Source organism: Salvelinus alpinus, chromosome 6 (genome assembly GCF_045679555.1).
Source record: "Salvelinus alpinus chromosome 6, SLU_Salpinus.1, whole genome shotgun sequence".
NCBI classification, from domain to species: Eukaryota; Metazoa; Chordata; class Actinopteri; order Salmoniformes; family Salmonidae; genus Salvelinus; species Salvelinus alpinus.
Genome location: NC_092091.1, coordinates 77,886,039 through 77,910,907, shown reverse-complemented (window position 1 = coordinate 77,910,907; position 24,869 = coordinate 77,886,039). Strand labels below are relative to the sequence as shown.

General features: G+C 41.3%; 1 protein-coding gene and 1 long non-coding RNA gene across 7 annotated transcripts in view; one reads left to right on the top strand and one right to left on the bottom strand.

The window, feature by feature from the left end:
- The window catches only part of LOC139579463 (receptor-type tyrosine-protein phosphatase H-like), a 307,157-nt gene that overhangs the window by 218,895 nt on the left and 63,393 nt on the right, over positions 1-24,869 (top strand). The window lies entirely within an intron of this gene.
- On the bottom strand, positions 935-24,547 carry LOC139579476 (uncharacterized). 2 transcript variants are annotated; one of them, XR_011675758.1, is made up of 4 exons: positions 24,457-24,547; positions 10,717-10,816; positions 9,365-9,417; positions 935-1,130 (listed from the first exon to the last, which is right to left on the bottom strand). It is a non-coding gene; the product is annotated as an uncharacterized lncRNA (long non-coding RNA). The 2 variants fall into 2 exon arrangements; XR_011675757.1 differs by lacking the exon at positions 24,457-24,547 and adding an exon at positions 22,641-23,042 and having other exon boundaries at positions 1,035-1,130.

Sequence of the window (24,869 nt, the reverse complement as noted above, 5' to 3'; positions counted from 1 at the left end):
CTTTCCTCATGATATCGTCATGCGTTGCATTACTTATAGAGACTGAAAAGAATGCTCCTGTTGGAACGTTATTGGATATATATGATAACAACATCTTGAAGATTGATTCTCTACTAAATTTGACCAGTTTAGTCGACTTGTAATATAACTTTTTGAAGTTTTCGTCCGAGTTTGCCTGCATCTGCGCGAGCGTTTGGACACGTGTACTACACATGCTAGCAAAATTAGCTAATTGGACATAAGTAATGGACATTATCCAACAAAACAACGATTTATTGTGGAACTAGGATTCCTTGCACTGCATTCTGATGAAGATAATCAAAGGTAAGGAAATATTTATGATGTAATTTTGTATTTCTGTTGACTCCAACATGGCGGAGAAATGTTGTTAAATCTGAGCTCCATCTCAGATTATTGCATGGTGTGCTTTTTACGTAAAGTTTTTTAAAAATCTGACACCGCGGTTGCATTAAGGAGAGGTATATCTATAATTCCATGTGTATAACTTGTATTATCATCTACATTTATGATGAGTATTTCTGTTGAAACGATGTGGCTATGCAAAATCACTTGATGTTTTTGGAACTAGTGACTGTAACGCGCCAATGTAAACTCAGATTTATTTATATAAATATGAACTTTATCAAACAAAACATGCATGTATTGTGTAACATGAAGTCCTATGAGTGTCATCTGATGAAGATAATCAAAGGTTAGTGATTAATTTGATCTCTATTTCTGCTTTTTGTGAAAGCTATCTTTCGCTGGAAAAATGGCTGTGCTTATTGTGGTTTGGTGGTGACCTAACATAATCGTTTGTAGTGCTTTCGCTGAAAAGCATATTTGAAATCGGACACTTTGGTGGGATTAACAACAAGATTACCTTTATAATGATATAAGAAACATGTATGTCTGAGGAATTTTAATTATGAGATTTCTGTTGTTTGAATTTGGCACCCTGCACTTTCACTGGCTGTTGTCATATCATCCCGGTAGCGGGATTGCAGCTATAAGACTTTAAAACAGGAGACAATACCTTTGGTTGTTTCTCTGTTTCCTCCTGAAGAGCCATCTGTCTCTGGTTTTGTCTCATTGGCTTTGGACAAAGGATGTTGGACCTCTTCCGATTTCTAACAAAACAGTTAAATCAATTCATAACATTGGTTAGGTTGAAATTGAAAATAAAAAGGGAAATTCCACTACTTTATTAACTCATTTAAATTATATCCAGCACCACACCAGTGTCTACATATGTAAAAACAGTAATAAACCATTTATAAGGATTTGATAAATAGTGAATTCACCATTTAGTCATCATTAGTCCAACATGTATAACCATTTACAAATCATTAGTAAAGTGTTATTGCAGCCCCTCGCCTAAAGTGATTGCTATTGATACTTTTTAAATGTTTTGAGTGACCAGTGCAATTTCTCACAAAAAGACGGTTATGCCATTGGTTTACATTCCAACCGTACCTGATGCCCACTTAAGGTCTAAAAATAACTCAGAACATATGAATGGTAAAATAATAAGCACACACAGGATGTTAAAGGAAATATATCAAACATTTTATTTAAATAATTTACAAATGTTGGGGTAATTAATACATGGTGAGCAAACTGTTTCTAAATGCCCTATACATGGTTTATTACTGACTGTTAATACAAAGTATTACCCTGTTCTTTCTGTTTATACATGGTTTATTACTGACTGTTAATACAAAGTATTACCCTGTTCTTTCTGTTTATACATGGTTTATTACTGACTGTTAATACAAAGTATTACCCTGTTCTTTCTGTTTATACATGGTTTATTACTGACTGTTAATACATAGTATTACCCTGTTCTTTCTGTTTATACATGGTTTATTACTGACTGTTAATACATAGTATTACCCTGTTCTTTCTGTTTATACATGGTTTATTACTGACTGTTAATACATAGTATTACCCTGTTCTTTCTGTTTATACATGGTTTATTACTGAAGGTTAATACAAAGTATTACCCTGTTCTTTCTGTTTATACATGGTTTATTACTGAAGGTTATTACAAAGTATTACCCTGTTCTTTCTGTTTATACATGGTTTATTACTGAAGGTTATTACAAAGTATTACCCTGTTCTTTCTGTTTATACATGGTTTATTACTGACTGTTAATACAAAGTATTACCCTGTTCTTTCTGTTTATACATGGTTTATTACTGAAGGTTAATACAAAGTATTACCCTGTTCTTTCTGTTAATACATGGTTTATTACTGACTGTTAATACAAAGTATTACCCTGTTCTTTCTGTTTATACATGGTTTATTACTGAAGGTTAATACAAAGTATTACCCTGTTCTTTCTGTTAATACATGGTTTATTACTGACTGTTAATACAAAGTATTACCCTGTTCTTTCTGTTAATACATGGTTTATTACTGACTGTTAATACAAAGTATTACCCTGTTCTTTCTGTTTATACATGGTTTATTACTGAAGGTTATTACAAAGTATTACCCTATGTTCTCTCTGTTAATACATGGTTTATTACTGACTGTTAATACAAAGTATTACCCTGTTCTTTCTGTTTATACATGGTTTATTACTGACTGTTATGGCAAAGTATTACCCTGTTCTTTCTGTTTATACATGGTTTATTACTGACTGTTAATACAAAGTATTACCCTGTTCTTTCTGTTTATACATGGTTTATTACTGACGGTTAATACAAAGTATTACCCTGTTCTTTCTGTTTATACATGGTTTATTACTGACGGTTAATACAAAGTATTACCCTGTTCTTTCTGTTTATACATGGTTTATTACTGACTGTTAATACAAAGTATTACCCTGTTCTTTCTGTTTATACATGGTTTATTACTGAAGGTTAATACAAAGTATTACCCTGTTCTTTCTGTTAATACATGGTTTATTACTGACTGTTAATACAAAGTATTACCCTGTTCTTTCTGTTAATACATGGTTTATTACTGACTGTTAATACAAAGTATTACCCTGTTCTTTCTGTTAATACATGGTTTATTACTGACTGTTAATACAAAGTATTACCCTGTTCTTTCTGTTAATACATGGTTTATTACTGAAGGTTAATACAAAGTATTACCCTGTTCTTTCTGTTAATACATGGTTTATTACTGACTGTTAATACAAAGTATTACCCTGTTCTTTCTGTTAATACATGGTTTATTACTGACTGTTAATACAAAGTATTACCCTATGTTCTCTCTGTTTATACATGGTTTATTACTGACTGTTATGGCAAAGTATTACCCTGTTCTTTCTGTTTATACATGGTTTATTACTGACTGTTAATACAAAGTATTACCCTGTTCTTTCTGTTTATACATGGTTTATTACTGACTGTTATGGCAAAGTATTACCCTGTTCTTTCTGTTTATACATGGTTTATTACTGACTGTTAATACAAAGTATTACCCTGTTCTTTCTGTTTATACATGGTTTATTACTGACGGTTAATACAAAGTATTACCCTGTTCTTTCTGTTTATACATGGTTTATTACTGACGGTTAATACAAAGTATTACCCTGTTCTTTCTGTTAATACATGGTTTATTACTGACTGTTAATACAAAGTATTACCCTGTTCTTTCTGTTTATACATGGTTTATTACTGACTGTTAATACAAAGTATTACCCTGTTCTTTCTGTTAATACATGGTTTATTACTGACTGTTAATACAACGAATACCTATGTTCTTTCAATTACTATAAATTTCACAAACATTTTCACAAAAATCCCCCTGGCTGGAAATTCATGGATTACCGCCGTTTTGCAAGCTCCGACCCAACTTTGCTATTTTGTGGTTATGTTGTAATACATGTTTTGTCTATTTTCACGTAATGTTTCTGCAAATATTTTCTTACAACCAACAAGAACATCAGATCGTACCCACCAGGTACAACCCTAAATCCGTAAACATAGGCACCCTAATAGACATTATCCTGACCAACCTGCCCTCCAAATACACCTCTGCTGTCTTCAATCAAGATCTCAGCGATCACTGCCTCATTGCCTGTATCCGCCACGGGTCCGCGGTCAAACGACCACCCCTCATCACTGTCAAACGCTCCCTAAAACACTTCTGCGAGCAGGCCTTTCTAATCGACCTGGCCCGGGTACCCTGGAAGGATATTGACCTCATCCCGTCAGTTGAGGATGCCTGGTCATTCTTTAAATGTTACTTCCTCACCATATTAGACAAGCATGCTCCGTTCAAAAAATGCAGAACCAAGAACAGATATAGCCCTTGGTTCACTCCAGACCTGACTGCCCTCGACCAGCACAAAAACATCCTGTGGCGAACTGCAATAGCATCGAAGAGCCCCCGCGATATGCAACTGTTCAGGGAAGTCAGGAACCAATACACGCAGTCAGTCAGGAAAGCAAAGGCCAGCTTTTTCAAGCAGAAATTTGCATCCTGTAGCTCTAACTCCAAAAAGTTCTGGGATACTGTAAAGTCCATGGAGAACAAGAGCACCTCCTCCCAGCTGCCCACTGCACTGAGGCTAGGTAACACGGTCACCACCGATAAATCCGTGATAATCGAAGACTTCAACAAGCATTTCTCAATGGCTGGCCATGCCTTCCTCCTGGCGACTCCAACCTTGGCCAACAGCCCCACCCCCCCCCGCTGCTACTCGCCCAAGCCTCCCCAGCTTCTCCTTTACCCAAATCCAGATAGCAGATGTTCTGAAAGAGCTGGAAAACCTGGACCCATACAAATCAGCTGGGCTTGACAATCTGGACCCCCTATTTCTGAAACTGTCCGCCGCCATTGTCGCACCCCCTATCACCAGCCTGTTCAACCTCTCCTTCGTATCATCTGAGATCCCCAAGGATTGGAAAGCTGCCGCGGTCATCCCCCTCTTCAAAGGGGGAGACACCCTGGACCCAAACTGTTACAGACCTATATCCATCCTGCCCTGCCTATCTAAGGTCTTCGAAAGCCAAGTCAACAAACAGATGACTGACCATCTCGAATCCCACCGTACCTTCTCTGCTGTGCAATCCGGTTTCCGAGCCGGTCACGGGTGCACCTCAGCCACGCTCAAGGTACTAAACGATATCATAACCGCCATCGATAAAAGACAGTACTGTGCAGCCGTCTTCATCGACCTGGCCAAGGCTTTCGACTCTGTCAATCACCATATTCTTATCGGCAGACTCAGTAGCCTCGGTTTTTCTAATGACTGCCTTGCCTGGTTCACCAACTACTTTGCAGACAGAGTTCAGTGTGTCAAATCGGAGGGCATGTTGTCCGGTCCTCTGGCAGTCTCTATGGGGGTACCACAGGGTTCAATTCTCGGGCCGACTCTTTTCTCTGTATACATCAATGATGTTGCTCTTGCTGCGGGCGATTCCCTGATCCACCTCTACGCAGACGACACCATTCTATATACTTCCGGCCCTTCCTTGGACACTGTGCTATCTAACCTCCAAACGAGCTTCAATGCCATACAACACTCCTTCCGTGGCCTCCAACTGCTCTTAAACGCTAGTAAAACCAAATGCATGCTTTTCAACCGTTCGCTGCCTGCACCCGCACGCCCGACTAGCATCACCACCCTGGACGGTTCCGACCTAGAATATGTGGACATCTATAAGTACCTAGGTGTCTGGCTAGACTGCAAACTCTCCTTCCAGACTCATATCAAACATCTCCAATCCAAAATCAAAGCAAGAATCGGCTTTCTATTCCGCAACAAAGCCTCCTTCACTCACGCCGCCAAACTTACCCTAGTAAAACTGACTATCCTACCGATCCTCGACTTCGGCGATGTCATCTACAAAATAGCTTCCAATACTCTACTCAGCAAACTGGATGCAGTTTATCACAGTGCCATTCGTTTTGTTACTAAAGCACCTTATACGACCCACCACTGCGACCTGTATGCCCTAGTCGGCTGGCCCTCGCTACATGTTCGTCGTCAGACCCACTGGCTCCAGGTCATCTACAAGGCTATGCTAGGTAAAGTGCCGCCTTATCTCAGTTCACTGGTCACGATGGCTACACCCACCCGCAACACGCGCTCCAGCAGGTGTATCTCACTGATCATCCCTAAAGCCAAAACCTCATTTGGACGCCTTTCCTTCCAGTTCTCTGCTGCCTGCGACTGGAACGAATTGCAAAAATCTCTGAAGTTGGAGACTTTTATCTCCCTCAACAACTTTAAAAATCTGCTATCCGAGCAGCTAACCGATCGCTGCAGCTGTACATAGTCCATCTGTAAACTACCCACCCAATTTACCTACCTCACCCCCCATACTGCTTTTATTTATTTACTTTTCTGCTCTTTTGCACACCAGTATCTCTTCTTGCACATGATCATCTGATGATTTATCACTCCAGTGTTAATCTGCTAAATTGTAATTATTCGATTTATTGCCTACCTCATGCCTTTTGCACACATTGTATATAGATTCTCTTTTTTTCTACCATGTTATTGACTTGTTTATTGTTTACTCCATGTGTAACTCTGTGTTGTCTGTTCACACTGCTATGCTTTATCTTGGCCAGGTCGCAGTTGCAAATGAGAACTTGTTCTCAACTAGCCTACCTGGTTAAATAAAGGTGAAATAAAAAAAAAAATAAACTTACCCCAATTCCGGCTTCTACTTAGACTCATCTGCCCTGGACTCGCTCTAATTCCAACCCAATTGTCAGGCTACCCAAGAGGAAATGCCAGCGATACAGAGGTAAGAGAGGGGGATCTCGTGAGATTAAGGTGAAGGGAGAACCGGCCACCTCTTCCCTCCATTCTACTGGCGAATGTACAGTCAGTCACTTGATAATAAGACGGATGACCTCTGATCTCGGATTCGCTACCAACGTGACTATCGGAATTGCAATATTCTTTGCTTTTCAGAAACATGGCTCTCAGACAAGATACCCCCCATGGCTATCCAACTTGCTGGATACTCCATTCTCCGATAGGACAGGACAGTGGAGTCGGGGAAATCAAGGGGGGGAGGGGTTTGCCTCTTCATCAACTTCAACTGGTGTGCTAATTCCAGCGTGGTGGAAGTGTTGACCCACTGTTCACCCGTCTTGGAATACCTTATGGTCAAATGACGACCATTCAACCTCCCGATGGAGTTTTCAGCTGTTATCGTGACTGCTGTATAAATTCCACCTCAGGACAATACAATACTGTACACGGCTATAAACAGGCAGGAAACCCTACACCCAGAGGCTGCCTTTCTGGTTGCAGGTGATTTTAATTCTGCATCACTAAAACACACGATGCCCAACTTCCATCAACATGTCTCCAATGCCACTAGGGGCAATAAAGTCCTAGACCACTTCTATTCTACCCACAAGCAAGCGTACAAGGCCCTCCCTCGTCCGCCATCATCAGATCATGATTCTGTACACTTGCTTCCTGTTTACAAGCAGAAACTAAAACAGGAAGTACCTGCGATTTGCTCCGTTGAGAAATGGTCACCAGAGTCACAGGGTATGCTACAGGACTGCTTTGCTAGTGTTGATTGCAATATGTTCCGAGACTCCGCCGATAACATCGACGAGCTAACCACCTCTGTCACCGGCTTCATTAGAAAATGCATCAGCGACGTTGTACCTACGGTGAGGGTTCGCTGTTTCCCCAAACAAAAGCCTTGGATTAACACAGAGGTTGGCGCTAAACTAAAGAGCAGGGCTATAGTACACAGAGCTATCGCAGACTACCCTGATGCTACAACCAAGGACAGGAATGAGTCATCAAACGAACAAAAGGACAATATAGGAATAAGGTACAATCATACTACACAGGCTCCACCGCCAGCCAGATGTGGCAGGGGCTACAGTCTATTACGGATTATAAAGGAAGACCCAACCGTGATCTGCCCAACGATGCTTCTCTACCAGACGAACTCAATGGATTTTATGCACGCTTTGACAACAACAACATCAAGCCGGGTGTGAGGTTTGTCACCAACCCAGAGGACTGGGTGACTCGCTCTCTGAGGCCGATGTGAGAAGGGTCTTTAATCAGGTCAACACCCGCAAGGCCGTGGGCCCCGACGGTTTTCCAGGGCGAGTTCTCAGAGCATGCGCAGAACAGCTGGCAGGCATATTCACAGTGATGTTAAGCCTGTCCTTGTCCCAGTCTGTAATCCCCACATGTTTTAAAAAATAAATATATATCGGTGGGTCCCCTGCAGGACGTTGAGCTAAGGCTAATGCAATTAGCATGAGTTTGTAAGTAACAAGAACATTTCCCAGGACATAGGCATACTGTATCTAATATTGGCAGAAAGCTTAGATTAACAAGAATTTAACTGCACTGTCCAATTTACAGTAGCTATTACAGTGAAAGAATACCATGCTATTGTTTGAGGAGAGTGCACAGTTTTCAACATGAAAAGTTATTAATAAACCAAAAATGTTAATAAACCAAAGACTTTAACAGTAATGCAATGGTTCAATGGATCAGTCTAAAACTGTACACATACACTGCTGCCATCTAGTGGACAAAATCTAAATTGCAGCTGGGCTGGAATAATACATTATGGCCTTTTTCTTCCATTTAAAAGATGATGGTACAAAAAAAATACAAAAGAACAATTGTTTTTTTCTTTGTATTTTCTTTTATCAGATCTAATCTAAATACTTATTTCCCTCATTAAAAAGCAAATCAATTTATAACATTTTTGACATGCGTTTTTCTGGATTTTTTGGTTGTTATTCTGTCTCTCACTGTTCAAATACACCTACCATTAAAATTATAGACTGATCATTTCTTTGTTAGTTGGCAAACGTACAAAATCAGCAGGGGATCAAATACTTTTTTCCCTCACTGTAAATATGGTATTGGAACTGACCTTTTAAATATTTCCTGTATATAGTATGCTTACTTACTATATTGTATATTTCATATTTCTTACTCTTATTTCTTGTGTTTTATTTTAGTAATACATTGTTATTGATTACTGCATTGTTGGGGTTAGAGCTGCAAGAAAGGCATTTCACTGTACACTTGTGCATGTGACATTAAAACTTGAAACTTGATTTCAATGCGTCTTTCTCCATTCTGATTGTTTTATACTGTTCAATATACTCCTTTCTGTGTTTTAAAACAGTGCCGCATGAAGGCAATGCGTGCAAGTTGGTGACAGAACAAGGGGAAGTTCGTATAGTACTTGAAACTCATGTGGCACTTTCTTATCTTTTAAACACAGAACTAGAAACACGATGTTCCCACATATGAAGACACTGGAATGGTGCTAGAGATATTATGAGGTTAAAGAGTGGTGGAATTCCCCTTAAATCATATCTCATTACAGGAAAATGATCAGCATGACCACGGAGGATGTAAATTATGTAAGTTTGTCTTACCATCTCTGCTGCCTCCTTCTTGTCAAGGTGTTCACCTAACACCTCCTCTGGGTCTAGAATGGAGGGTGAGATATAGTATTGTACATCAACATACATACAGGAAGTGGTTCTTTTGCAGACTTCTTATGAACTGTTTAATTGTTGTGTATTTTTCTTTCCACCTTTATTTAACCAGGTAGGCTAGTTGAGAACAAGTTCTCATTTGCAACTGCGACCTGACCAAGATAAAGCAAAGCAGTTCGACACATACAACAACACAGAGTTACACATGGATTTTTTTGAAAGGCCTCCATGAATATAACCCCACCAGGTGACCCCTCATCATCAGGCCTCTCCACCTCTATAACCCCACCAGGTGACCCCTCATCATCAGGCCTCTCCACCTCTATAACCCCACCAGGTGACCCCTCATCATCAGGCCTCTCCACCTCTATAACCCCACCTGGTGATCCCTCATCATCAGGCCTCTCCACCTCTATAACCCCACCTGGTGACCCCTCATCATCAGGCCTCTCCACCTCTATAACCCCACCAGGTGACCCCTCATCATCAGGCCTCTCCACCTCTATAACCCCACCAGGTGACCCCTCATCATCAGGCCTCTCCACCTCTATAACCCCACCTGGTGACCCCTCATCAGGCCTCTCCACCTCTATAACCCCACCAAGTGACCCCTCATCATCTGGCCTCTCCACCTCTATAACCCCACCAGGTGATCCCTCATCATCAGGCCTCTCCACCTCTATAACCCCACCAGGTGATCCCTCATCATCAGGCCTCTCCACCTCTATAACCCCACCAGGTGATCCCTCATCATCAGGCCTCTCCACCTCTATAACCCCACCAGGTGATCCCTCATCATCTGGCCTCTATAACCCCACCAAGTGACCCCTCATCATCAAGCCTCTATAACCCCACCAGGTGACCCCTCATCATCACTCCTCTCCACCTCTATAACTCCACCTGGTGACCCCTCATCATCAGGCCTCTCCACCTCTATAACCCCACCAGGTGACCCCTCATCATCACTCCTCTCCACCTCTATAACTCCACCTGGTGACCCCTCATCATCAGGCCTCTCCACCTCTATAACCCCACCAGGTGACCCCTCATCATCAGGCCTCTCCACCTCTATAACTCCACCTGGTGACCCCTCATCATGAGGCCTCTCCACCTCTATAACCCCACCAGGTGATCCCTCATCATCAGGCCTCTCCACCTCTATAACCCCACCAAGTGACCCCTCATCATCTGGCCTCTATAACCCCACCAAGTGACCCCTCATCATCAAGCCTCTATAACCCCACCAGGTGACCCCTCATCATCAGGCCTCTCAACCTCTGTAACCTCACCTGGTGACCCCTCATCATCAGACATCTCCATCACTTTAACTCCACCAGGAGGGGAATCCCACCACCTAAAGATTGACGGGCTGTATCAGTCTTCTAAAGTCTGGCAGAGAAAACATAATATAGGTTTTAGAGTTTCTCAAAATAAGGTTAAAAAAAAATGTTGTTAGTGGTTTACTTTCACAAAAAATACAATTAGTGGATGATCAAACAACACTAAGAACAGATCTCAAATTTGTGAAATGTTGTCCTCCTTACACTGGTTGTCAGAGCTATTGTTTTTTAAATTCTCTAGATCACCTACATAGCATTGCTTCTGAAAATGTAGCTACAATTTAGTTACATTACAAAACATACTGCCTTCCAAAGATTCCCTTGACATATCCAATACACAGTTCAAGGAAAATTAAGTGTTATTAATAGTGTAGGCTTCAAAATGGCTAACATGCATGAAGATGTCAGAATACAGATATGTCATTGTTTTAACACTATAAACACCGTTTTTTTAACAATGGAGCACAAAATGTTTCAATGTGCCAATAAATCAGCACAATCTATATTCACGGTTTTTAAAATCACAGCCATCTGGTAGCTAGAATAGAGATCATCCATACTCCAGGAGCTAGAATAGAGATCATCCATACTCTAGGAGCTAGAATAGAGATCATCCATACTCTAGGAGCTAGAATAGAGATCATCCATACTCTATGAGCTAGAATAGAGATCATTCATACTCTAGGAGCTAGAATAGAGATCATCCATACTCTAGGAGCTAGAATAGAGATCATCCATACTCTAGGAGCTAGAATAGAGATCATCCATACTCTAGGAGCTAGAATAGAGATCATCCATACTCTAGGATCTAGAATAGAGATCATCCATACTCTAGGAGCTAGAATAGAGATCATCCATACTCTAGGAGCTAGAATAGAGATCATCCATACCCTAGGAGCTAGAATAGAGATCATCCATACTCTAGGAGCTAGAATAGAGATCATCCATACTTTAGGAGCTAGAATAGAGATCATCCATACTCTAGGAGCTAGAATAGAGATCATCCATACTCTAGGAGCTAGAATAGAGATCATCCATACTTTAGGAGCTAGAATAGAGATCATCCATACTCTAGGAGCTAGAATAGAGATCATCCATACTCTAGGAGCTAGAATAGAGATCATCCATACTTTGCTAATGCAGATACAAAACAGAGTAACGGAGAACAAGCTAGACATGGAAAACTTAACAAGGCATTTGTGGTAAATGCATGGAGGCTGCCATCTTTATGCATGTCTGCTAATAAGGAATTCTATTACATTTTTTGTTTTACATTTATTCAACCAGAGAAGTCACATTCAGGTTTACATCTCTTTTTCAAGTGAGCCCTGGCCAAGCATACATATAGTTACACATGAGACACAACACAACATAAACAATAGCAATGAATGGAAGTTAAAATAGTGTCAAGTGCATAAGAGAGTTTAAAAGAGCAGGTTTAAAAACATGTGCAATCTGTGGTCAACAACCCTCCAATCTGGGATTTAAATTAATTAAACTATAATACAGATGATGCACTTCTGATGCTTATCTTAGTGTTAGATCACAATGTGTACATGTTAATGACATGACTTCTGACAAGCTTTCTGGAAATACTGGAGTACCACAGTGTTCCATTCTTGGGTATTTCTCAAACTGCAGGAAGTGTTTTATGTAGTCCAACATTACCTCTTTAATCTCAAATTGGTTTTATGGCGGTAATCAGAAGTTGAAACAATAACAAAGCGTAATCCCTGTCCCTGTTTTGGTATAAAGCTGTGGAATTGAGAATTGTAATTACTCTCAAATTCATCGACAGAGCTGTGGATGCAAGGACAGACCATCCATGATACCAACAGTTTTAACTATGTTTGGAGGCAATAGTGTTTGTTTATATTTACTTTGTTTACAAACATTTGACTAAAATAAGCTTGGATTTGGGGTTTTGAAGGGGTATGACAGTTGAACTAAGCTCATGAGGCATTTATACATTATATTCTTCAAGAATCAATGGGTACATATCAATAATTTTAAAGTCCAATGGATGTAGCAACCGCTAACTGCCCCTTTAAATGCAGAAAAAAAATGGTATTCTCAAGAACAAGAAAGCAATCTCCTACACTGTCTCAGATGGTCATTTTGCAAAACAAGCCCAGTTCTTGTTCTTGAGAATACCATTAGTTGTTCTTACCTGCACACACTAGACACACATTACCATGCTGCTTTAAGACTTGTAACCAACACAAGATATTTTACCACTCTACCTAATATCAGTTAGCAGGAAGGCCATCTTAACTGTAATGCGATAGACTCACTGGTACATGTTTGTCTATAAAACCATCTTAGGGCAGTTGACAATATATTTAAGCACTTTACTCACAATACATGTATGTTTTGTTCGGTAAAGTTCATATTTATATCCAAAAATCTGAGTTTACATTGGCGCGTTACGTTTAGTAGTTCCAAAACATCTGGTGATTTTGCAGAGAGACACATCAATTTACAGAAATACTCATAATTAACATTGATAAACGATACAAGTGTTATTCACAGAATTAAAGATATACTTCTCCTTAATGCAACCGCTGTGTCACGGAAAAAGCAAACCATGCAATAATCTGAGTACGCCGCTCAGACGACAAATCAAGCCAAATTGATATTCGCCATGTTGGAGTCAACAGAAGTCAGAAATAGCATTATAAATATTCACTTACCTTTGATGATCTTCATCAGAATGCACTCCCAGGAATCCGAGTGTCACGCCCTGGCCATAGAGAGGCTTTTATTCTCTATTTTGGTTAGGCCAGGGTGTGACTAGGGTGGGCATTCTATGTACATTTTTCTATGTTTTGTAATTCTTTGTTTTGTCTGGGTATGGTTCTCAATCAGGGACAGCTGTCTATCGTTGTCTCTGATTTGGAATCATACTTAGGCAGCCTTTTCCCACCTGTGTTTTCTGGGGAATTATTTTCTGTTTTGTGTTTCTGCACCTGTCAGAACTGTTCGTTGTCGTTTCTCGCTTTGTTATTTTTGTTCTAGTGTTCAGTTTTAATAAAAATCATGAAGACATACCACGCTGCGCTTTGGTCCGATCCTTCTTCATCAGACGACCGTTACACCGAGTTCCACAATAAATGTTTGTTTTGTTCAATAATGTCCATCATTTATGTCCACATTCCTCCTTGTTGTTAGCGCGTTCAGCCCAGTAATGCAACTTCATGACACATGAGCAGACCAAAAGTCCAAAAGTGCCTTTACAATCCGTAGAAACATGTCAAACGATGTATAGAATCAATCTTTAGGATGTTTTTAACATAAATCTTCAATAAATCAAATCAAATCAAATCAAATTTTATTAGTCACATACACATGGTTAGCAGATGTTAATGCGAGTGTAGCGAAATGCTTGTGCTTCTAGTTCCGACAATGCAGTAATAACCAACAAGTAATCTAACCTAACAATTCCACAACTACTACCTTATACACACACACAAGTGTAAAGGGATAAAGAATATGTACATAAAGATATATGAATGAGTGGTGGTACAGAACGGCATGGCAAGATGCAGTAGATGGTATAGAGTACGGTATATACATATGAGATGAGTACTGTAGGGTATGTAAACATAAAGTGGCATAGTTTAAAGTGGCTAGTGGTACATGTATTACATAAGATGGCAAGATGCAGTAGATGATATAGAGTACAGTATATACATATGAGATGGGTAATGTAGGGTATGAAAACATTATTTTAAGTGGCATTGTTTAAAGTGGCTAGTGGTACATTTTTACATAATTTCCATCAATTCCCATTATTTAAAGTGGCTGGAGTTGAGTCAGTATGTTGGCAGCGGCCGCTAAATGTTAGTGGTGGCTGTTTAACAGTCTGATGGCCTTGAGATAGAAGCTGTTTTTCAGTCTCTCGGTCCCTGCTTTGATGCACCTGTACTGACCTCGCCTTCTGGATGATAGCGGGGTGAACAGGCAGTGGCTTGGGTGGTTGTTGTCCTTGATGATCTTTATGGCCTTCCTGTGACATCGGGTGGTGTAGGTGTCCTGTAGGGCAGGTAGTTTGCCCCCGGTGGTGCGTTCTGCAGACCTCACTACCCTCTGGAGAGCCTTACGGTTGTGGGCGGAGCAGTTGCCGTACCAGGCGGTGATACAGCCCGACAGGATGCTCTCGATTGTGCATCTGTAGAAGTTTGTGAGTGCTTTTGGTGACAAGCCGAATTTCTTCAGCCTCCTGAGGTTGAAGAGGCGCTGCTGCGCCTTCTTCACAACGCTGTCTGTGTGGGTGGACCAATTCAATTTGTCCGTGATGTGTACACCGAGGAACTTAAAACTTTCCACCTTCTCCACTACTGACCCGTCGATGTGGATAGGGGGGTGCTCCCTCTGCTGTTTCCTGAAGTCCACAATCATCTCCTTTGTTTTGTTGACGTTGAGTGTGAGGTTATTTTCCTGACACCACACTCCGAGGGCCCTCACCTCCTCCCTGTAGGCCGTCTCGTCGTTGTTGGTAATCAAGCCTACCACTGTAGTGTCATCCGCAAACTTGATGATTGAGTTGGAGGCGTGCATGGCCACGCAGTCGTGGGTGAACAGGGAGTACAGGAGAGGGCTCAGAACGCACCCTTGTGGGGCCCCAGTGTTGAGGATCAGCGGGGTGGAGATGTTGTTACCTACCCTCACCACCTGGGGGCGGCCCGTCAGGAAGTCCAGGACCCAGTTGCACAGGGCGGGGTCGAGACCCAGGGTCTCGAGCTTGATGACGAGTTTGGAGGGTACTATGGTGTTAAATGCTGAGCTGTAATCGATGAACAGCATTCTCACATGGGTATTCCTCTTGTCCAGATGGGTTAGGGCAGTGTGCAGTGTGGTTGCGATTGCGTCGTCTGTGGACCTATTGGGTCGGTAAGCAAATTGGAGTGGGTCTAGGGTGTCCGGTAGGGTGGAGGTGATATGGTCCTTGACTAGTCTCTCAAAGCACTTCATGATGACGGAAGTGAGTGCTACGGGGCGGTAGTCGTTCAGCTCAGTTACCTTAGCTTTCTTGGGAACAGGAACAATGGTGGCCCTCTTGAAGCATGTGGGAACAGCAGACTGGGATAAGGATTGATTGAATATGTCCGTAAACACACCAGCCAGCTGGTCTGCGCATGCTCTGAGGACGCGGCTGGGAATGCCGTCTGGGCCTGCAGCCTTGCGAGGGTTAACACGTTTAAATGTTTTACTCACCTCGGCTGCAGTGAAGGAGAGCCCGCAGGTTTTGGTAGGGGGCCGTGTCAGTGGCACTGTATTGTCCTCAAAGCGGGCAAAAAAGTTGTTTAGCCTGTCTGGGAGCAAGACATCCTGGTCCGCGACGGGGCTGGTTTTCTTTTTGTAATCCGTGATTGACTGTAGACCCTGCCACATACCTCTTGTGTCTGAGCTGTTGAATTGCGACTCGATTTTGTCTCTGTACTGGGACTTAGCCTGTTTGATTGCCTTGCGGAGAGAATAGCTACACTGTTTGTATTCGGTCATGCTTCCGGTCACCTTGCCCTGGTTAAAAGCAGTGGTTCGTGCTTTCAGTTTCACGCGAATGCTGCCGTCAATCCACGGTTTCTGGTTTGGGAATGTTTTAATCGTTGCTGTGGGTACGACATCGTCAATGCACTTCCTAATGAACTCGCTCACCGAATCAGCATATTCGTCAATATTGTTGTTGGACGCAATGCGGAACATATTCCAATCCGCGTGATCGAAGCAGTCTTGAAGCGTGGATTCAGATTGGTCGGACCAGCGTTGAACAGACCTGAGCGCGGGAGCTTGTTGTTTTAGTTTCTGTTTGTAGGCTGGAATCAACAAAATGGAGTCGTGGTCAGCTTTTCCGAAAGGGGGGCGGGGGAGGGCCTTATATGCGTCGCGGAAATTAGTATAACAATGATCTAGGGTTTTCCCAGCCCTGGTAGCACAATCGATATGCTGATAGAATTTAGGGAGTTTTGTTTTTAGATTAGCCTTGTTAAAATCCCCAGCTACGATGAATGCAGCCTCAGGGTGTGTGGTTTCCAGTTTACAAAGAGTCAGATAAAGTTCGTTCAGGGCCATCGATGTGTCTGCTTGGGGGGGAATATATACGGCTGTGATTATGATTGAAGAGAATTCCCTTGGTAGATAATGCGGTCGACATTTGATTGTGAGGAGTTCTAGATCAGGTGAACAGAATGACTTGAGTTCCTGTGTGTTGTTATGATGATCACACCACGTCTCGTTAATCATAAGGCATACCCCCCCGCCCCTCTTCTTACCAGAAAGATGTTTGTTTCTGTCGGCGCGATGCATGAAGAAACCAGCTGGCTGCACCGACTCCGTTAGCGTCTCTTGAGTTAGCCATGTTTCCGTGAAGCAGAGCACGTTGCAATCCCTGATGTCTCTCTGGAATGCTACCCGTGCTCGGATTTCATCAACCTTATTGTCAAGAGACTGGACATTGGCGAGTAGTATGCTAGGGAGTGGAGCGCGATGTGCCCGTCTCCGAAGCCTGACCACGAGACCGCCTCGTTTTCCCCTTTTACGGCGTCGCACAGGGTCGCCGGCTGGGATCAGATCCATTGTATTGGGTGGAAGGCAAAACACTGGATCCGTTTCGGGAAAGTCATATTCCTGGTAGGAACGATGATGAGTTGACGTTAATCGTATATTCAGTAGTTCCTCCCGACTGTATGTAATGAAACCTAAGATTACCTGGGGTACCGATGTAAGAAATAACACATAAAAAAGCAAAATACTGCATATTTTCCAAGGAACGCGAAGCGAGGCGGCCATCTCTTTCCGGCGCCGGATGTTGGACTAATGGTCCAACCGGAGAATTCCTTTGTCTGTAGAAAAGCAATGGAACGCGAGGTCGCTCTCACGTGAACGAGCACCACGAGCGCGTGGCTCTCTGCCAGAAACCTGACTCATTCCCCTCTCATTCAGCCCCACTTCACAGTAGAAGCCTGAAACAACGTTCTAAAGACTGACATCTAGTGGACGCCTTAGGAAGTGCAACATGACCAATATCCCACTGTAGCTTCAATAGGGAATGAGTTGAAAAACGACCAACCTCAGATTTCCCACTTCCTGGTTGGATTTTTCTCAGGTTTTTGCCTGCCATATGAGTTCTGTTATACTCACAGACATCATTCAAACAGTTTTAGAAACTTCATAGTGTTTTCTATCCAAATGTACTAATTATATGCATATTCTAGCTTTTATGGCTGAGTAGCAAGCAGTTTAATTTGGGCACACTTTTCATCCAAAATTCCCAATGCTGCCTCCTACCCTAGAGAAGTTAAGATAAACTACTGTTGTATTATTCTTGTAAATCAAGCCTTTCATGTGATGCCTCTTCTTGTTTCATTGGAACTTGTAAAAACACCTTAATTACCCCTGTAATTTACTAGCTAGCTATGTACAGTATTTTTGTAATCCTGTTTTGTGATCTGTCTCCACTACCATGTACCCAGTTTGCTTTGGATAAATAACACTTGATTTGATTTACTATTTGTACATAAGGTGCTGGCATTAGTCCTATGTCTTGAAAAAATTTAAGCAGGCTAGATTCACTAAAATAACTGGTTTTATTCCAACTCAAACCCTATGTAGATCCCACTTGCTTCTGGGTATGCGCACCTTATGGAAGACACCACACACCTAGAGATGATGCGACCTACACCTCGTCCAATTCTCTCTTGTGCCAATAGGGTGAACTGGCACTAAGCATAAAGTATTTATATTGAGCACTCATTGGTTAAAATGAGATTTCATGATGCTGACTGCGATTCGAACTCTAGTCGTCTAATCAAAAGGTGAAAGCACCCCAACCAACACTGGTAATAATTACTGTTGTAGGTTACTGATTATATATAAATGGAGCACTCCGCCATTATTGGTCTTCAGAAAAAAAACGGATGTTAGCTTCAAACAACTTATAATCAAGAAAAATGGCAGTAACTATTTAACTGGCATACCGGCTGCTGACTGGTCGAGTAACCTCTTCTGCAGGAAGTCCTTCATAAGGATTAGTGACACGTCCAATATATCGTCCATTATCTGTCCGAATCCGCACCAGTTTGTCAGCACTACGCCAACCCTCTAGCTGAGGTGCCGCTGGCGGCATATACAGCATATGACTTCCTACTGCTACGAGAACGAACTCTCTGATCTGGGGCACCGATTGGCTCAAAAATAAATGGTTTCAGTAAGTTTATTGGCTCCCTAAGTAACATTATTTTCTCTGTCATAAACTCTTTCTCAGACTTGGTGTTACTCGACTACTCTGTAAATTCAGCCATTTTTGGGAGTTCCAAAACTCAGGGCTGCCAACTTCTGAAGAAAGCTTGGAGTGAGATGTGAATTTCATTGCCCCTGGCACAACCCCTAGATGGGGAACATGTTACTGTTTTAAAGCTCATTGACATAGTAAAAATATCAAATAAATCCAGATCAGGTGTATTCGGGATGATTTTAACACTAACCGAACACTTAAAATTCAACAATTTTGTTACTTTGAGATTTTGGGGGGGGGGTGACATTTTAGTATGCTATTCTTTTTTTAGGCGATTTGACGCTTTATTCAGACTGTAAGGAAATGAGATGGGAAGGTGGGAAGCAGGGATTGATCCCTATTCTCAGGTGGAAGTTGTATGTGACACGTGGGAGTGTTACCAATACAACAATTGTAATATTAATGGTTGATGGCAGTTGGTAGCCAAATCCTAGATTACAGTCTCCTTGTCCATAGACTGCTTTCAAGGTAAGGACACAAACATTTCACATTTTTTAATTTGAACTCTTTAAAATAGGCCTGGAAGAAAATCCTGCTTGCTCTCCAGGAGGGTTGGCCACCCATGATCTATGCTTCCCAAGTGCTGGGTGTTTGAAATTGTTCTTGTCATAACAATGTTTTTTTTTTATCACCAACCTTCAAGACAAATCTAATGAATATTAATATTCAGGTGGTTTATGTCTACTAGTTAAATATACCTTCCATCATCTTACTCTACATAGTCAAAATATGATGTGTTGATGATTTGAGCGTCCCCTTACCATCTCTGCCTAGCATGTGCACAAAACTAAAATGTCAAAAAGTATATTTTACCCCTGGAGCATTTAATATCCAATGCTTATTTCTATGATTTATTCCAAACTGTCCATGAATGTCTGCCAAAATGCATAGCCTCTTATCATTCATATTCAAAGACACAAGTAGGCATATCAGATTTCAAATATGGAATTACACTGGCAAAATTGGGAAGTGGAAAAAGAAAGTGTGGAGCAGAACAGCCGTGTTTTTGCTGATAAGCACAGTAATTACCCTATATTTTAGGCCATTGTTAAGAATGCGAATTGTTCCACTGATCAGACTAAATAAAGTAAATAGATAATACAATCCACTGAAAACAATATTAGATTAATCTGCCCCCCACCCTAACCAAATTATGTTTTTATTTATTGTCCTCCGTCTAGAATCAAATTTTTGGGTTCACAATCTGACAAAATGATTTTCATAGTTACAAATCAGGTCCCTGCTGCCTTTTCGTTGTCCCTTCCTAAATGCCAATCACCAGACCAGTGTGGATTACATCGATTTTAGTACATGTTGTCAAAAGCCAGCATAATAGGGACGGGAGTAACAGCAACCAAATTTGTATATAAACCAACATTGTATATAAAACAGCGCCGCCGTGCTACTCTTTACAGTTTTATAAACTCAGCGGAGAACGTTCTCTCCCCATTCATTTCCGTTCTAATCTTGAGGGGCGTTTCTTTAAAACATGCATCCAATCCCCTTTAGCACTTACATACAGTAACTAGACCTATCATATGCTTCAATGTGGTCTGTTTCACAGTGCTGTGGCAAGACAGGACAATTATAGAGGTTCCTCTCATTTTTAGTTGCAGGCGCAGATGCTCCGATTTCAAAATGATTTGAAGCACAGTTGAAAAGTTAATGCGCTGACTATACAATGGACTAATTACAAAAATAAAAGCAGTCCTTTTCAGTGCATGAGATATAAGAGGTGTACAGTGAAAGCTTGAGAAGAGGGTCAAATGCGTGTTTACAGTCAATGCGCGAGTTGGCAGCTCTCAACTTTCTCTCGTGCCAGTGATGCAACACTGTCAATATGGCGGTTACAGTTAGCTGGCGTTCTAAAGCCAAGTGCTTCCATTTTCCTTTAAGTCAATACTAGACCCGTTTTAGGAGTGTGCATAATGCTTTTATCATAAATGCCTACATTATATTGCCTTTAATTACAAATTACGTTTCCATGAGTTACTCTAGGGTGGGTTCATAAATTCACTCTGGCTATCTACTCCAATTTCAGAGCACACTCGCCTGAGTGTGCCAGAGCGCACAAGAACTGATGCGCAACACCTGTTGAATATGACCAGTGTGAGTAAACATCGGCAAAAACGTAATTTAATTGTTGCCAGCAGCACAGTTAAATTCACCAACGCTCCAGAAAACATGAAAACAGCCTAACCAGCTCTGTTAGGGAGAGTAAAATGGTCAGAGTGAGGTGTTCTCTAATTTCTGTCTGGAAGTAGCTAGCCAACTTTAGCCAGTAAGCTTGGGTGCATGACTGCATTTGTGAGATCAGAACGCTCGGATCATCCCTACTCCTCTGATCATCCCTACTCCTTTGATCATCCCTACTCCTCTGATCATCCCTACTCCTCTGATCATCCCTACTCCTCTGATCATCCCTACTCCTCTGATCAACCCTACTCCTCTGATCATCCCTACTCCTTACTCCTGGACAGAGCGTCCAGTGTGCGCTCTGAACACTCCGAGAGCAAAGCGCTCTGAATTTACAAACGCCCAGAGAGTGGATCTACGAACACACCCCTAGTTACAATAGTCCTTACGAACACACCCCTAGTTACAATAGTCCGCCACAGTGGACGCATCATAAAACCCCAAAAAACACAGAAATGGTTCCAATTGTTTTTCCTCCATTCATTTTTCACATTTTGAATAAATAAAAAAAATCAAATGAATTGTGTGTTTGGTGTAGGCTTACCTAGGCGTGATTTTTGATCGCCATGTAATCAGTGGACATTTTATCATGTAAATCTTGGTGGAGCAAACTCAAAGCAATGTTTTTCGATACATGCCAGCAAAGCCACTACACAACACTAAACAATACATTAATTGCACAATAACGGTGACAAATTGTTGGGACAGCATTATGTAGGCCCTAACAGCAGAGCTTTCTTTTCAGCACCATGGAGTGAATCCTTACCACCGCTACACCTGGCTATAAGCGGAGCCTCGCCTGGCAGTGAAACAATTAATTTAGCCTCGTTTACTGCATTTAAAAAAACCATAGCTGATATGGTTGACTTGCTTAAACAAATGTGGTTTCCGCTGACAATTGAGATGTACAAACTATGGCATAAGGGGACAACGAGCGGATGAGAGGCAAATCGTAATTTCGATGAAGACATTAATGAGCGAGCTAGGACGGGCGCAGTCAATATAACTATTTGTTCAGCACTTTTGAAATGTGCAGTGACAGAATTCAGAACATGGGCTGTTCTTACAGTATTCTCCCTGTACACCAAGTCAGAACCGTAGGATAAATAAAGGGGGGGGGGGGGGGGGACATTGAAAGCTCTGACAATATTCAATGATTATATTTCTCAAAAACAGGTTATAGGCTACATGTGCACCACCAAGTCAGAACAGTAAGCTAAGTTATGAGGTGGAGAGGTACCAAATGATTAGGATGAGGCACATGGGCTACTAACAGCTTACTACACAACATACAATTAGTGTTCCTTTCTTAGCTACAGTATACATATCTCCCGGGTATATTCCATAATTTATGCAGCAGCATACAATATATTTTTCGACTAACCTTGCTGTATTGTGCTCACTAGAACAGGAAGGTGGTGCAGCGATCCTTGTAGTCAAATTTTGTCATCAAACTTTGGCAACAAAGTCTGGCATTCTCTGGATTTATGGTGCTTTCAGGACAACTGGGAACTGGGAAAAAAACATGGTTGAATCATGGTTGATCTTCAGGTTGGAGCTCTAGAAAGAGGCCAGAGTTCCCAACTTGGATTTCCGAGTTGGATGACCGTTCAAAACTTATTTTCCCAGTCGGAACTCATTTTTTCTAGAGTTCCCAGTGGTCTTGAATTCACTGAAGTCTGAGATTTCTCAGTTCTGAGTTTCCAGTTGTTTTGACCTCGGCAGAAGTCATGCTGGGTTGACAGCATGGCCAATGTATTTAACCATTTCTGGCCCATGGCATGTGAATGTAAAAGAGAACCTTAAACCCAGACTTGGACCACACACCCACTCCACTAAATAGCAGGCTAGTGATTGCTTTACAATACTTGCAGTTAGGAACTGATTCCTTCCAAACCAATCATTGTTAATTTTGCGATTTCTAACTTGTTCTGTAATGTTTATGTCCAATGGCCGATGAGCACTGATACATTTTATCTATAATTTCTCTTCATGTGACAAAGGTTGAAAATAATTTGCCAGTAGATTGTTGGTGTGATTCATGATGATGTCTGCTTGTCTAGTTTGCTAGTTAAGATTTTAAAAGTATGATGATGACATGATCAGTCCAATCAAAGCTACGGTAGATATAATGTGATTTGACGTAATTTTATTTGTGGCCAATGAACTTGAGCCTTCTTGGATCGGCACTTCTAATGTAACTCTATGGCAGCACCCAAGGGGCTTGAATTTTTTAGCTCTCCCCGTAGATTATGGTGACGTAGTGTTCCCATGAGTCACATTTGCACACACTGTATACAGACTTTCTTTTTTTTCTATTGTGTTATTGACTGTACGCTTGTTTATTCCATGTGTAACTCTGTGTTGTTGTTTGTGTCGCACTGCTTTGCTTTATCTTGGCCAGGTCGCAGTTGTAAATGAGAACTTGTTCCCAACTAGCTTACCTGGTTAAATAAAGGTGAAATAAAAAATATAAATGAATTAAACAGAGTGCTGAGCCAATTATGGCGCAACTAGAGAACATTACCAACCCCTACGCTGCCTCACCACCACAGAAAGCACTGAGCTAGGCTGAAACACCTTTTGGAGCTGCCTTACTCAAGAAAGCAAAACAGAGACCATGTTTGTATGCGGCTTTATAAACTAAATTATATTTTTTTACACTGTTTGCAAACTGATATGTGACACGTATTAATGCCAAATTAACATGCTAAATAGGTGGGGCTCAAAACAGGTGGGGCTCTCAAAACGGGTCACCACTGCATGTAATTCTCTCGGACAAAGTGAGATTTATCAATATATTTGCCTCAATTTACTCAAAAAAAATCGCAATGCTACTTAATGATAACTGACCTTGTCTGAGAGATATTTGCACGGTTATCAAAACGTCATGTGAGGGTAAGCCTACACGAAACACAGACCTTATATGAAGTAGTTGTAAAATCCCAGTTGGAAACATGCATGGTGAAAAAACTATTGGAACCATTTCCTGGTTTTATGACTCATAATGTGGTACTCAATAAACGTATTACAGAAGGCTTTGTATAAAATCATTTGCATATAGTCTTTACGAAAGTCATGCTTCATTTTTGAATGTCAATTTAGAAAGAACAAAACAACCGTTTGTTGTATTAATACATGAAACAATAATGAGGTTTAGGTTTGTGCCTTGAAATAGTAACTTTTAAAAAAGTCCTTACCTGTTGAGTTGGTACCCAGAGTCATATGTCTACAAATGGAGACGCAGCTGATGCTTTATAGCGATGTGGGGCGTAGGCTTAGTTGTACTTCATGAAGTGATAGGTCACACTTATTTTGAAGGTTTTCACTTTCTAGTCAGTCAGATTATTTCATGTAAATCATGGAGGTCCAGTCTGTCTAGTTCAGGTGCAGAAGCAGTTGCTCCTCCCTCGCAAACTGCCTGCCTCACCTGGGACAACTTTAGAGATTCCGGTTTTCCAACAGTCACAAGGCTGTTGACAACCAAGGCACCTATGCCTGCAGTTGTTTAAGATATCAGTCAACCTATTTCCTGTATTCTCAAAATGATTCAACATTTTGTTTAATGTAGTTAAGTTTATTTTCAATTTATACTTCAAATGGAGCACACTTT